The 14,679-nt window shown below is 39.9% G+C and overlaps 1 protein-coding gene across 3 annotated transcripts in view; it reads right to left on the bottom strand.

Moving 5' to 3' along the window:
• gpr4 (G protein-coupled receptor 4) overlaps nucleotides 1-14,679 on the bottom strand; it is a 76,933-nt gene that overhangs the window by 46,610 nt on the left and 15,644 nt on the right. Inside the window, exon 2 of one of the 3 annotated variants that reach the window (XM_084065267.1) lies at nucleotides 12,311-12,346. The exons of 1 other annotated variant lie outside the window; for it this stretch is intronic. The gene's annotated coding sequence lies outside the window, so the exon portion shown is untranslated. Of the gene's footprint in view, nucleotides 1-12,261; nucleotides 12,347-14,679 lie in introns of all 3 variants that reach the window. One more of the 3 variants, XM_084065266.1, reaches the window with a different exon arrangement.

The following is a 14,679-nucleotide window of genomic DNA, read 5'->3' on the forward strand; positions in this document are numbered from 1 at the left end:
GAAAGACAGAGACAGGCAAGTCAGGAAGATTAATGTGTTTTCATGATTGAATGGTGAGGGGAAAAAAACATTTGACTTGCCCAAGGTTGCATTTTTTGCAGAAACATGACATGACATGTGATTGTTTTGAAAAACATTCACTGTTTTTGCTGATAAATGGCAGTTTAGGTATAAATCACATCCTGTAATTGTGTGGTACAAGATGTGACACACACTCATACAATGCAGCTGGTATAGCAGCATTATAGGAAGTGACATTGTTGTACTTCAAGCTTCCTAACAAAATGTAATAACAACATTTACTGTACATTTAAATCACTTAATAAGTTAAAATAGTAGTGGTCATAATAATAGGGTTAAAAAGTAATAAATAATGAAAACAAAATTGCCAAAATAATTGAACACTTCTGTAAGCATGTCGTGCATGGTTTCTTATGAAGCATTTCATACATTAATTAGACTTTTATTCATAGCTTGTTGGAGTGTTCATTTTGACAGTAAATTCCGATTTAGTCTTTTGAATAACACGCAATTTAGTTTTAGTCCTATTTTAGTCTTCTGAAATGGTTTAGTCTTAGTCGACTAAATATCAAAATCTTAGTCTTTTAGTCTTTTAGTCTTAGTCAACAAAATTAACACTGGCTTTAAGGATGATTATATAGCTACTTATTTACAGCGCGGGTAGAAGTACTGTATCATTAATAATCGTTGGTGAATTGAATATGGTCAAAATTAGCCTGGTAAACCCCCCCTCAGGAAATCTCATTTCTATTTGATTTCAGTAGTGAGCCTGGCCTGAGAGCTTGTCTGGGCGTTTCCGCGGAGTTCACAACTTGAACTAGCCTATCAGCGTCGTCGCTCATTGTTCTGTGATTGACAGCGCACATTGGCCAATCAGGTGGAAGCCGAGTGAAGCCGAGTGGAGCCAAGTGGAGCCAAGTGGAGCCAAGTGGAGCATTTAGTTGTTTAACTTCATAAATGTCGTCAATTAATCATGACAGAGCCTATTTAAAAATAAAAATATCTGAGAACCGGCAGGGGCGGGCTGTGATACTGCCCGGTGGAAGACAGGGTTAAACAACAAAAAATGGGACTGGTCTTCAAAATTGTAAATGCAGATTTGCCCGAAATGCCCCCTATACCCGCATATCTGTATAAATACCTCGAAAAAGTTAGTGACACCCACAGTCACGAAACTAGAGGGAGCGTAAACAACAATCTGGTACCACCCACCCATAAAACAAACATGGGGAAATTCTCCTTCTACAGCACAGCCACCAATGGAATAGTCTAACCACATCCCTCAAAAAATGCAGTTCGCTGGGCTCATTCAAAACAGCCCTAAAAACTCATCTTTCTGGAGGCCAAAAGAGGAGCTAGCACCAGTTTCCCTGTAGACAGACGACCCCCACCTCCCCTTTTTTTGTATATATTTTTTATTTTTTCATGCTTTTTTTGTACATAGTGGTATTTTTTTTTCTCCTCTGTATTTTTATGTTGATTTTGGAACTGTTTGGTTGCTACTTTATATGTCTATGAAATTAATTCAAGGACCCCAACGGAAACAAGTCCGCAAGGACTTTTTTGGCCGGACCTTTTAGACAAAAGTATTATAAATGTAACTGTGTTGTTTTACATTTTTTTGCCTAATAAAAATTTCAATCAATCAATCAATACTCATGTATCCGCATGAAGCAACCTATTTTCGGCATGGCCCTTTCAAAGGTCCCCTTAAATCACGTTGCTCTGTGGTGGTGGAACTGCTGATTGGCTGAAGGGGTTGTCAGTCAACGGTACTACTCCCGCCCAGCTCCCGCCCAGCTCCCGCCCAGCTCCCGCCCACAGCCAAAAAGCCAAACAGACCTCCATGCCAGACTCACAACTGAAATCAAATACAAATGAGGACATTTCCGGAGGGGGGGTTTACCAGGCTAGGTCAAAATGTGCTTTATAAACAAAGTTGGATTGGATTAAAACATGTAAATACACTGTGGAGTGAAGTCAATGAGTGAGTGAGGGAATGTCACTGGGAAAATAACATCATATTAGCTAGGACTGGGTCAGCCGTGGGAATCTGATTGGAAATATTCCCACAATGCATTGCTGAGCCTAAACCGTTGATTTAGCTGGCCATCTTCAGGGGGTTTCAGTCGGTCACTTTTGGACCGCAATTGACCCTAGTGTCCCTATTCTGGGACTAAGAGATTTGGTGTAGAGGCACAAAAGGAGGGGCCTATTAGACGCCTGGGGAACTCCGGTCAATGAACAAAGCATAGGTTTTACGTGGTTAAACTTGAAAAGAGTGTTGAACAAGTACTCAAATGTTTTACTTAAGTAAAAGTATCAATGCTGCAGTGTAGAAATACTCTGTTACAAATAAAAGTCCGGTAATCGAAATTTACTTGAGTAAAAGTACAAAAGTATTGGCATCAAAATATACTTAAAGGTAGGGTAAGTGATTTACTTTGGTTAAAATAAGTGTTGAATATCTCTATATTCTGATAGTACTCATTGCTATAGAGTGTTTGTTCAGTAAAAGGAGTCTCCTTGTCTCTCCAGCTCTTTATTAAACAGAAAATGCATTTTCAGTGCTCTCTCCTGATTGGCTTAAAATGTGTCACCTACCTGAAAATGTACTATATTCTCTTTACTAAAGAGCTGGAGAGACCCCTGTGACAGAACAAACGCTCTGTAGCAACGATTACTATCAGAATATAGTACTTTAACCATTTTAACAAAACAAAATATTTGAAAATAGCAGATCTACAAGCTCACAATGCGTCGCATCGCAACACATTGTGAGCTTGTAGATCGGCTATTTTCTAATGGACAAAATGTATATAGGGCTGAAGTGGTTCATGCATGTTTTGTAATAATAATCTAAATCTGCAAAGTAACTAAAGCTGTCAAATAATTGAAGTGGAGTAAAATATTTGCCAATATTTTCCTCTGAGATGTCATGGAGTAGAAGTAAAAGTATTGAAAATGGGAAATACTCCAGTAAAGTCAAATCAAAAGCGTACTTAAGTACAGTACTTGAGTAAAGGTTACTTTACCATGTACAGATATGTATAATGTGCACATCACACTGGTAACCACAGCACCTGCCAAATAGAATGTGATATTTTGTTGTCATTGTGTGTACACCATAGAGGCTGTATGGCCCGCAGTACTTGCAGGACAATATTACACTAGTGTAACACTTTACTGTACTAGGAATAGCACAGTGGCAACAATAACGGCAACCATGTAATCATATAGCTTTCACCTAATAATCATACTGCTCTCAGGTGATGAGATTCTCTCTAACTATGAGGTCATGGGATCGAAGCCCAAAGAGCCAGGTTGTCAGTGGTGGAAGAGGCCTGTACTTAAGTATATTAAGAGGTATTTTTACTTTACCGGAGTATTTCCAATTTTCAGTACTTTCACTTCTACTCCACTACACCTCAGAGGCGAATATTGTACTTATATTGTATTCCACTATTGTACTCCACTACAATTATTTGAAAACATTAGTTACTTTGTAGATTTTTATTATTATTATTACAAAACATACATTAACCACTTCAGCCCTATATACATTTCGGCCATTTGAAAATAGCAGATCTACAAGCTCACAATGTGTTGCGATGTGACGCATTGTGAGCTTGTAGATCTGGTATTTAAAAAAAAAAATACACATTTGAAAACTTGTGAAATGGGACATTCTGCAATAATGAGTACTTTCTACATTTGGTACTTTAAGTACATTTTGATGCCAATACTTTTGTACCTTTACTCAGGTCAATTTTGAATTCTGCACTTTTCCTTGTCCCAGAGTATTTCTACATTGCAGTATTGATGCTTTTACTTAAGTAAAACAATTGAGTTCCTTTCCCACCACTGTTTATAACTCTCTCAGAATGAAATGAACACTGCTGATTTCACTGTGTGTAGTAATGTGTACCTTGTATGTTTGCGTGTGTAACGTGAGTGAGCAAGTGTGTGTGTGTGTGTGTGTGTGTGTGTGTGTGTGTGTGTGTGTGTGTGTGTGTGTGTGTGTGTGTGTGTGTGTGTGTGTGTGTGTGTGTGTGTGTGTGTGTGTGTGTGTGTGTGTGTGTGAGATAGACTTACAGTATAGGGGTATTTCACTTTCAAATAAAAAAAATATATTTAAAAAAATTGAAAAGAGTAATGGAAAAATCATTGCCCCCTCACGCATTAGAATGTCCTTCTAATGCGTGAGGGGGCTGTGATTTTTACATTACTCTTTTCATTTAATTATAATATTTGTTTTTAATGTTTATTTTATCTGAAAGTGAAATATCCCTTTACGTTTGGGTAGGAAGGGGGGAGAGAGAGGGAGTGACATAGAACAAGAAATAACCACAAACTCTTTTATACAAAACGCACATGTGCGCCGCCCACACACAAACAGAACACACTCAACAATTCAATATCAGTAGCAGCATGTAGAAGTAAAAAAAAAAGAGAGGGAGACAGACAGAGAGGGTGAGATAGAGAGAGAGAGAGAATAATTTGCTCCACTCCACAGTTCTCTGTCATCACTTGCAACATGAGATGGATGCTGAAAGGCCAAAGAGGAAATAGCGTGGGGGAAGTCTTAATTTCATCTGCAGCAGAAAAACAGAGAGAGAGAGAGAGAGATGGAGGGTGACGGAGATTGAAAGTGAGAAATGGAGAGAGAGAGAGAGAGAGAGAGAGAGAGAGAGAGAGCGTGCCAGAGTGATAGATGGAGGAGGTGAGGAGCAGGAGATGGAGAGATGGAGCGTGGGAGGGAGAGATGGATCGGGCGAAACGGTATATACAGTATAGCTGTGGTTTCTATACAGAATGTTGCAAACACTTCCTCTCCTCCTCTAATCATAGTCATCATGTTCGCCAGCATCACCAGGCCTCCGTTTGTGTAACAAACAGACACAGTTGGACAGCGTTGGATTTGATGAATGCATGGGATTACGGAAATAATTAGATTGTTCACCCATTCAATCCTGGAACGCATAAGAATCATTCTTTTATACTTTGGGCTATTCAAAAATAGCAGATCTACAAGCTCATAGCTTGTAGATCTGCTATTTTTTTGGAAAAAACGTGAGCATTTGTGCAAATCTTTGAATATATATGTTTTTAAAGCATTTCTTTTTTTGCTTCTGGGGATTCTACAAATGTCTTCTAAATCCTAACAGTTCTTTTTGAAAGAAAAAAAACTATGATCTTGCGATAATATGAGTGGTTCTCAAACTTTTTTCTTGTCAAGGACCACCCAAAATATGTTGTTCCAGGGACCCCCAGAAGGAAAGATTTGAGTTAAAAATGTACAGTATACAGTACATATATTCAAAGATTTGCACACATTTTCACAAATTCTTTAAAAAAAAAAGCAGATCTACAAGCTCATACTATGAGCTTGTAGATCGGCTATTTTTGAATAGCCAAAGAAATTGAAAGTGACACAGATGCGTTCCCGGATTGAATGGGCTTAAAAAACACAGAACCACTTAAACCCCAGCATCCTTATTCTGCCACGCGCTGTGAGCTCGTCGATCGGCTAATTTCAGCGAAAGCCTTCCCCACAATAACAGAAAACAGAAAATACACTAGCGTAGAGCCCTGAGGGACTCCGGTCAGCCATATGGGGTTTAAGTGGTTAAAAACTCTATGCTTATAGCAGGGCCTCCCAGGGGCTACTTCGTCCCCTCCTTTTTCCCTCTACACCAAGGGCCCTATTTTCGCCAGTGCTTTACTATTTTCAAATAGTTCAAATAGACGATCTACAAGCTCACAATGTGTTCGATGCGTTGATGATCAGTTACAGTATATGTAGGATATTTCTATCAAGCTGATTACTTTGTAGGTTATCCTTAAAATGTAGTAAGTTGTACTAGTGTACTACTAAGAGAGAGAGAGAGAGAGAGAGAGAGAGAGAGAGAGAGAGAGAGAAAGGCCAGTTGTCTCTCTTCCTAACTGAATTCACAGTTTTCTAATGAAGCGGCGAGGTTCACTGCAATGTCTATGACGAGGAGCGACCACCACTTCCCCCTCCACAGACAGAGGGAGTCGAAGCCAGAAATAAGCGGACCAGCTAAGTTGAGAGAATTTCAACTTTGCTGCTGCCACTGAGCGACAGGCAACCAGAAGAGAACTGTGCTCTGAAGTAGGTTGTACACACTCCACCACTTCAGATTGACAGAAACTGACGCAATAGAACGGAGAACAGAGCAATAGAAGTCGCCACTGTGTGCTGGTGGGAATGCAGTGTACAGTCACTCCAGCAAGTTTGACTCCTGGAGAAAAAAAAAAAAATCATCCACTGTGCAGGTCAAGGTCAAGGTGAAATGTATTGTCCCACAAAGTGGGAAATTCAGGCTTTCACCCATTCTGCAACACTAAAAGATAAACATTCCCCCTACAAAAAAAACAAAACAAAAAAACATACAAAGAAGTGATATTGTTTGTTTGAAACAAAACGTTTTTTCTTTAAAACTTAAGGCTCTATATTCCGATCATTGCTATAGTGTTTGTTCAGTCACAGGGGTCATCACATCTCTACAGCTAGTAAACAGAAAATAAATGTTCATGTTGGACGCCAACTTCATGCAGGAGAGATAACCAATGAGCTTCAATTCTATTGTGTTCCTGTTCAAATTGTGTCTGCTCATTTTGCTTTGTTGTTTCATCACATCTAATTTCACTTGATTATCCTGTATCCTGCATGAGTTCTCTTTCCTGATTGGATTTAATTGGTATCCTGACCTGAAAATGAGTTTTCTCTTCGCTAAACAGCTGGAGAGAGGGGTTAGACCCTGTCATAAACAAACACTGATGACTATGGGAATATAGAGCTATTTGCCGTAACACTTAACGATCAGAAAAACAAACACCAATAAAAGCAAAGATCTACACACAAATCACATCAATTAGAGACACATATCCTCCAGTGTCATGGCCTTATCTGCTGCTATTCAAACGTTTTATTGACACAGGCATGAGCTCATTTTTAAATCTGTTTAATCCGCAACCGTAGCTGATACTCCCATCGGTCCCATTTAGAACATGGGATGGGTCATGGTAACCATTCTTTTTGGCTTGCCTTAGGGTATAGCTTGCTGCTAAGTAGACTGCAACTGTAGACTGACACTGTGGGAGCTGTCTCAGCCCTCTGATCTCCCCTGCAGGTCTGCATTCAATCTGACCAGATTGGACTTTAGTTTGTACAGAGAGGTTATCAAACCAAGCTGTGATGTCGTATCTAATAAGGCTCTGTAAGACGGGGATAAAAGCAGTGGTGGAAGAAGTACTCGGAAATTTTACTTAAGTAAAAGTATCAATACCGCAATATAAAAATACTCTGTTACAAGTAAAAAGCCTGTGCTCAAAATGTTACTTGGGTAAAAGTACTATTGGCATCAAAATATATTAAAGTACCAAAAGTACTAAAATGTTTGAAAATAGCAGATCTGCAGTAGATTGTAGATCGGCTATTTTAAAATAGCCTAGGTATAAAATAGGGCTAAAGCGGTTAATGTATGTTTTATAATATAATGATTTATATCGACAAAGTAACTAGTAACTCAAGTTTTCAAATAATTGTAGTGGAGTAAAAGTACAAGTAAAAGCACTGAAAATTGGAAATACTCCAGTAAAGCAAAAAATACCACAAAATGGTATATATTTGGCTTTTAGCCACTTCCTCATACAAGAGATTGTGTGGAACTAATGAGCATGTATCCTACGCTGTCGCTGTGCTTCTCTCCATTCTCTCTCCTCCTTCCTGCTGGCAGGCACACTGTTAGCTGTTTGCAAATACTGTGTTTGTTGTGTGCACTGTGCACGTGGGTGACTTAACCTGTGGGTGGGCGAGGGAGATGGTGCTTTTTTTTCCTGCTGTTGTTTTCAAAATAATGGATGTGTCACCCTCCCTCCCACACAAACGCTAACCTCTCCTTACAAACGCACCTCTAAGCTCAAAAAACATCTATTTTAAGTCTGAACGGGGCTTTATCTGTGCAGTTGCTTGCCTGATAGATAGAAAGAAAGATCGAAATTCAGTAAATCAATTAAAGCACATAATTATGGTAAAATCAAACCTGGACCCTTTCAGTCTTCAGGCTGCCATATTTATGGCACGGTTTCACTCTCACTTTGTGACAATTAATGTCCAAAAATGTTTGAAAATGGCCCATTTATAAGCCGATCTATACAAGCCGATCAACAAGCTCATAAAACGTGCCGAGATGCGACGCATAGCGAGCTTGCAGATTGATGGGCTAATCTTCAAAACGGGAGGGTATGTACTCTGTCACTGCACATGGTGACTCCTGCAGGCTGTCAGGGAGTAGAACCGGCAGAGATAGTGGAAGTCCTCGCTGTCAGGTGACAAGAAGCGACGAGAGACTCTGTGTGTATCTGAGTAGACATGTGGACGTCTACGCTCAGTGACAGGGACTACACACGCATACAGTAGCATGCCACGCAATGTCATAATGTAATAGAACAGAGCAGAGCGCCACTGAACAAAATGTAACGGAACAGAGCAAATCAGGCCGTAGTCTATCAAACCCCCCGTTGCAAAGACAAGGCCAAAATGCTCAGATGTCAAGGAGTGGGTAGTTAACCCTTTTAAGACCGGGAACGCATCTGTGTCATTTTTAGATTTCTTCGGCTATTCAAAAATAGAAGATCTACAAGCTCCCCCATCTCAAAATAGATTGTTCTAGGGACCCCCGAGAAGCAAATATTTGAGTTATTTTTTCTTAAAAGTATATATATATTCAAAGATTTGCACACATCTTCGAGATCTTTCAAAAAATAGCAGCTCTACAAGCTCATAGCGCGGCACTCGGTGCCGCGCTATGAGCTTGTAGATCTGCTGTTTTTGAATAGCCCAAAGAAATCTAAAAATGACACAGATGCGTTCCCGGTCTCAACGGGTTAATCCTGCCTGTTCATTTCATGCTCGGTTGGCTCCGCCGCCTTTTTGTGCTCCTGAAGGAGCCAGCACAGCATCGGCGTCCTGCAGGGGAAATTAATGACTTCAATAAAAAGTGCCACATTTTCCAGCGCTTGTTACCCCGCCGAGCGCTTTATTGGCCCAAACATCTGAAAATTTGGCTCCGATCGGATCACAGGAGCTTGTTACTGTCTGGAGGGGAGTTTTACTGAATCGAGGAGGTTGTATTTGTCACTCACGCAGGTACGTCTAACTAAGGATGGAAATGTCGGTTGCTTCTTGTCCACGGCAGCGGTATAATGCGCAGAAGACGATGATACTGGGCCTCAAAGAAATAAAAAGAACAAGATCGACTGTAAAAGGAACTACAGCCGCAAATAAACTTTGCAGCGGTGGGGGATGTGCAATACGGAGAGTTTAGAATGGGGCTGTAATTCAGCATCATCATTTAGCATCATCAATTTGCGGGAAAAAAATAAGAGAAATGGGGGATAAACAATGGGGAAATGTCCAGAATTAATGGGGAGGGTCATTTAATATCAAAGTGTGTGTTGGGGGGCGTACGCGTTTGCATGCTTGTACATAATGCATTGATGGCTGATGCCCTTTAAAGACACTAGCTGGTGTTAGTCCCAGAAATCGCAGTTTGAATCACTTATTGTTTTACATTTAGTGCACTACGTTTTTTTTTTATTCTGTTGAATATGCCATTTAATGCTCACTTTTATCCGAAACACTTCGCATAGCAATGCGTGCACACTCTTTTAACAGTGTGGGCTCATAACATAGTGACATGCACACAGTAAAATGTGAAAAACCAAGTAGACCCTTGGATTTTATTGTACAGTAGCTTTTGACTGACAAAGGACGACATTATCCATAATTATCTATACTATATTTTGTTTGATAAATGAAAGGGAGTAAAATATATTAGTCAAACGAGATCATACAGTCTCTTACTTTGCACATTTTGGGGGGGCACACACGCAGCGGTGGGGGATATTGCACATCCCCCACCGCTGCAAAGTTTATTTGCGGCCAGGGCAGGAATTTCAGGGAGGCCACGAAGGCCATGGCCGTCGTTGCCCCACAGTTTGGCCTTGTACCCCACAAAGAAATGACATGCCCTGAGGCCACAGTGGCCTTAATGCCCCAGCTGACTCACTGAATCACTTTCTCCTGTCTTTTTCTTGTCAATATGTAGACACCAGTGTCTCTTATTTCCAGTGAATTCTTCACTTCCCTGAGTGAAGAATTCACTCACTTCACTTCGTCTTTAAACCAGTCCAGTGACTTTGATTGGCTGCAGGGCTGAGCATGGATCAGATTGTAAATACCATCATTTATTTATTTCAATGCAGATAGTCTACATATTACATTTTAAAATCATCCTTAACCCTTACATGCAATTAATTCTTTGCAATGGACTAAAATCTTGTTTTATTTGATGGCCTTCCTGCCCTGGCATTTGGCCTTTGTGCCCTAAAAAAATGTTCCTGTTTCAGTCTGAATGGATCAAGTGTGGCCTTGCCCCTAAAATGACGAAATTCCAGGCCTGTTTGCGGCTATAGTTCCTTTTACAGTCGATCTTGTTCTTTTTATTTCTTTGAGCCCCAGTATCATCGTCTTCTGTGCATTATACCGCTTTTTAAAACTTTTTAAAACACCATGGATAACAAATAAATACAACCAATTTTGATATTGATACTTTTTGTTCATGATTTGAGGCATTTTGTTCAAAACAAGCCTCTCCTGTAAACTTTAGATGCCAATCTTAGCCAATCAGGATGGAACATGAAAAATAGGACAGATTCGTCTTGATCACATGACTATAGAGATACTGTGTACCGATTTGCGTGATGTTTGAACTAATATCGGACTCCTGGTGGCGCTATAACAGGCCGATGTGAAAAATATGGGGCAGGGGTTCTGTTCTGGAATCCAGACAGGGAGTGTGTGTGCACAGTTCCACGTCGATGGGGCAAACGATGCCGGAGATTAGCTGTTCACAGATGGACGAACGGACAGACGGACACACGGACACACACACACACACACACACACACACACACACACACACACACACACACACACACACACACACACACACACAGACACACACGGACACACGGACGGACAGAGGGCAGAGGGCAGCCTCGCCCTCGCCTGGCGGAGACAATAATAATACATATTTTATTCTACTACTACTAACAATAACAACTATTTGTGTTGAATACATTGTTATTGTATTACATTTCAAAGCAGCATTACACTGTGCTGAACAGACAACAGAGCCATAGTTCATTAATTCAAAACTGTAACACAAGAAACATGGATTATAAAAACAGCCCAAGCCTGGCTAAAAAATATACAAAGAGGTAAAGACAAGCAAGTAAGTTTGAGAGACATGGTGTCAGTTTGTGTGTTGACTGTGGCATGGATAAATGATATTCCAGGGGAGGGTTGGTTCTGGAGGTGTCAGCACTTTTAATAACAGACTAGGTGATGGCAGCAGAAAACCTCCACTCATTTGTGAGGTAGAGCCTGCCATGCTAATCCTACTGGGTTACGGTGCATGTGTGTGTGTGTGTGTGTGTGTGTGTGTGTGTGTGTGTGTGTGTGTGTGTGTGTCTGTGTGTGTGTCTGTGTGTGTGTGTGCGCGTGCGTGTGCGTGCATTACATAGGTGTAATGACAGATTGCATGTTGACAGAGAGGCGCGACTGAGATGGTTGCCAGGCAGAACTCACACACTGTGATCCTCGAAAGTGAACAGGACCTTTCATCAGTAACCTACTATGAGTGTCATGCCATCCAATTCAGGTTCTAGTTTGATCCAGTTACTGTCAAATCAGGACTAAAGGTAGGGTATAAGTGATATTTTGATTTTGTTTTTGTTAAAGCACTATATTCTGATAGTATTCAGCTATAGAGTGTTTGTTCAATAACAGCGGTCCCCTCGTCTCTCCAGCTCTTTAATAAACAGAGCATCTTTTTTTAGGTGGGTTGCACATTTTGAACCAATCAGGAGAGAATACCCATTATCAACTTAAATTTGATATTGTACCAGTTCCAATTGTGTCTGCTCATTTCTTTGTCATCACTTCGAATTCCACTTGTTTATTCTGTATACTGTATGGGTTCTCTCTCCTAATTGGATACAATTGGTATCCCTCCTGAATGCTTTTTCTCTTTATTAAAGAGCTGGAGAGACGGGAGGACACTTGTTACTGAACAGACACTCTATAGCAATGAGTACTATCAGAATATATATATTTAACACTTATTGTAACAAAGGAATATCACTTACCCTAGGTACCGTTAATGTGTCTCATCACATAGGCCGGAGGAAAACTCACAGTGCTACTAACAGGCTGTTGTCTCCGGATGTAAACCTAGCATGAAAACAACAACACATGAGAACTGAGAGAAAGAAGCAGGAAGGAGAACAAAATACACATTACATACAATTGTAATGGCCATCATGCTTAGGGCTGAATTATTCAGCCTCCAGACAAAAAGTATCAGTTTTATAGAGAGAGCAGAGAGAGAGAGAGAGGGAGAGAGAGAGAGAGAGAGAGAGAGAGAGAGAGAGAGAGAGAGAGATGTACCGTACCGTACGTATCAATATCAATTATATGTTGTTCTGCCAGTTCTGTTCAGCATACATACATATATATATATATATATATATATATATATATATATATATATATATATGTATATACATACATATATCCTACTATAATTCTAGTAAGGGTGAATCCGTCTGTAGTGGGAGTAGGTGAGTAGGTGAAGCTACCCGGTTCTCCTCAGTGGCTGGACCAACTGCTCTGATTTTGCACACAGCCATTGACCATTACCATCTGAACTTAACTGTGAAGCCCGTTTTTCAATTTCATCAAATCTCAGCTTCTTATTAGCGTTTATGTCTCAAACAATGTCGCCTCCCGGGTTGCCAGATCATGTGCGCATATCCCCCCACGGATGCGTCGACCGGGTATGGTCTAGTTAATATAACTGAAGCAAGATGAATACTAAATGCATAATCAATAATCGATAAATCAATAGCCTAAAGGGAATATAAATTGTATTTCCGTTACAATGTTCTGACCTTGCATTGTGATTGGCTGAGAGGTATTTTATGAGTGTGAATGTGTCATGTTATACTGTAGCACGTCCACCTTGTTTACCTGTGCCTGTAACCTACAGTAGCAATGGCTGCTAGATTAGATTAGATGTCCTTTATTATCCACAAGGGGAAATCCTTTTGCTCGGATCAATACAGACAAGACAATAGGTAAATAAACTGCAGATAAAAGACACCAAAGTAAATACAATAACAAGAGGCGACTATAATGTTATAAAAGATACCTAATCTAATATATCTCATTTAAAAGTAATGTTTTATGCTGTTAGAACACTGTAGTTGTAATTTGTATTATTGCACTTTGTACAGCTATTGTATTGCTCTTGTACCGTTTTTATTGTGTATTTAGGATATTTAATCTATTGTAACTTTACATTGACACGCGTACCAAGAGAAATTCTTCGTACATTTGTACTTGGTGTATAAAGCATCTGAAATCAAAGTTTTTATAGTTCCTCCACCTGTACACATACTGTATATTTGTGTGTAGTTGTTTTTGTTGCACTGTTGTTTTGTCTAGTTGTTTGAGTGTTAAATGTTTAATGGACCACAATGGAAACAAGCCTTTTCGTGTCAACCATTTGGCGTGTTTTTAACTTACTGCCTGTACTTTTAAAAATAAATATAAACAAAGATATGACCGGCAACGATAATCAATATATTTTCAAAATGTTTCGACAGATGAATGGAAACGTTCTGACAATTATGCAAACATAATTCAGATTAATTAATAATAATAATAATTGCGATCAGACTATTATGCAATAAACGTGACAGGCCTATGTGTGTCTGTGTGTTTGGTGTTTGCCCGCATGCCAGGATGTAGCTGCTTCCTGTGGCACTTCCTGTTCCATCAGCACCCGTCTGATTGGTCCGTTCTATTCTGGTGTGGTGAATCTCGTGACATGTGGTGACAGTGGGACAAACCAGGCTGAAATGATGGCTAACCACCTTCCACCTACACCAATGCCTACTTCTAAATCAGTAGTTTGCACACTTTTCAAGATTTTTCAACTACTAACTAGAGTTTTCAAATAATTGCAGTGGAGTAAAAGTACAATATTTGCCTCAGAGATGTAGTGGAGTAGAAGTAAAAGTATTGGAAATTGGAAATACTCAAGTAAAGTACAAATACCTCAAAATTGTACTTAAGTACAGTACTTGAGTAAATGTACTTAGTTACTTTACACCACTGCGGCAAGGGCCCTAGATTATTGTAACCTAAATCTCTTTTCCGGTGTATTACATTATAGCCTACTAAACTGAGAAAAGCCAGGCTCAAGTAAGTGTGAAGAAGAATTTGTGAAAATGTTTTCCTCATTCAAGTGTAAGCTATCTACAAGTAATGAGCTATTTTCTGAAAGGGCAAACCAGGCTAGGATGCTGCTAGCTGCTTAACCATAGTTTAGTGTTTGGAAATTTTAATGGCCTCATTGTCCTGCTATGCACAGGCAACTTACTTAGTCACGCGGTACATACTGGGATACATACTGGGCTGGCATACAAACAGAACCTCAATGGCATGTTGTTTGCGGTGGAGCAGGGGGTACAAATTATGTTTATGCTGTTTATACAAGT

This window comes from Gymnoscopelus microlampas, assembly GCF_963454915.1.
Source record: "Gymnoscopelus microlampas genome assembly, chromosome: 8".
Classification (NCBI taxonomy): Eukaryota; Metazoa; Chordata; class Actinopteri; order Myctophiformes; family Myctophidae; genus Gymnoscopelus; species Gymnoscopelus microlampas.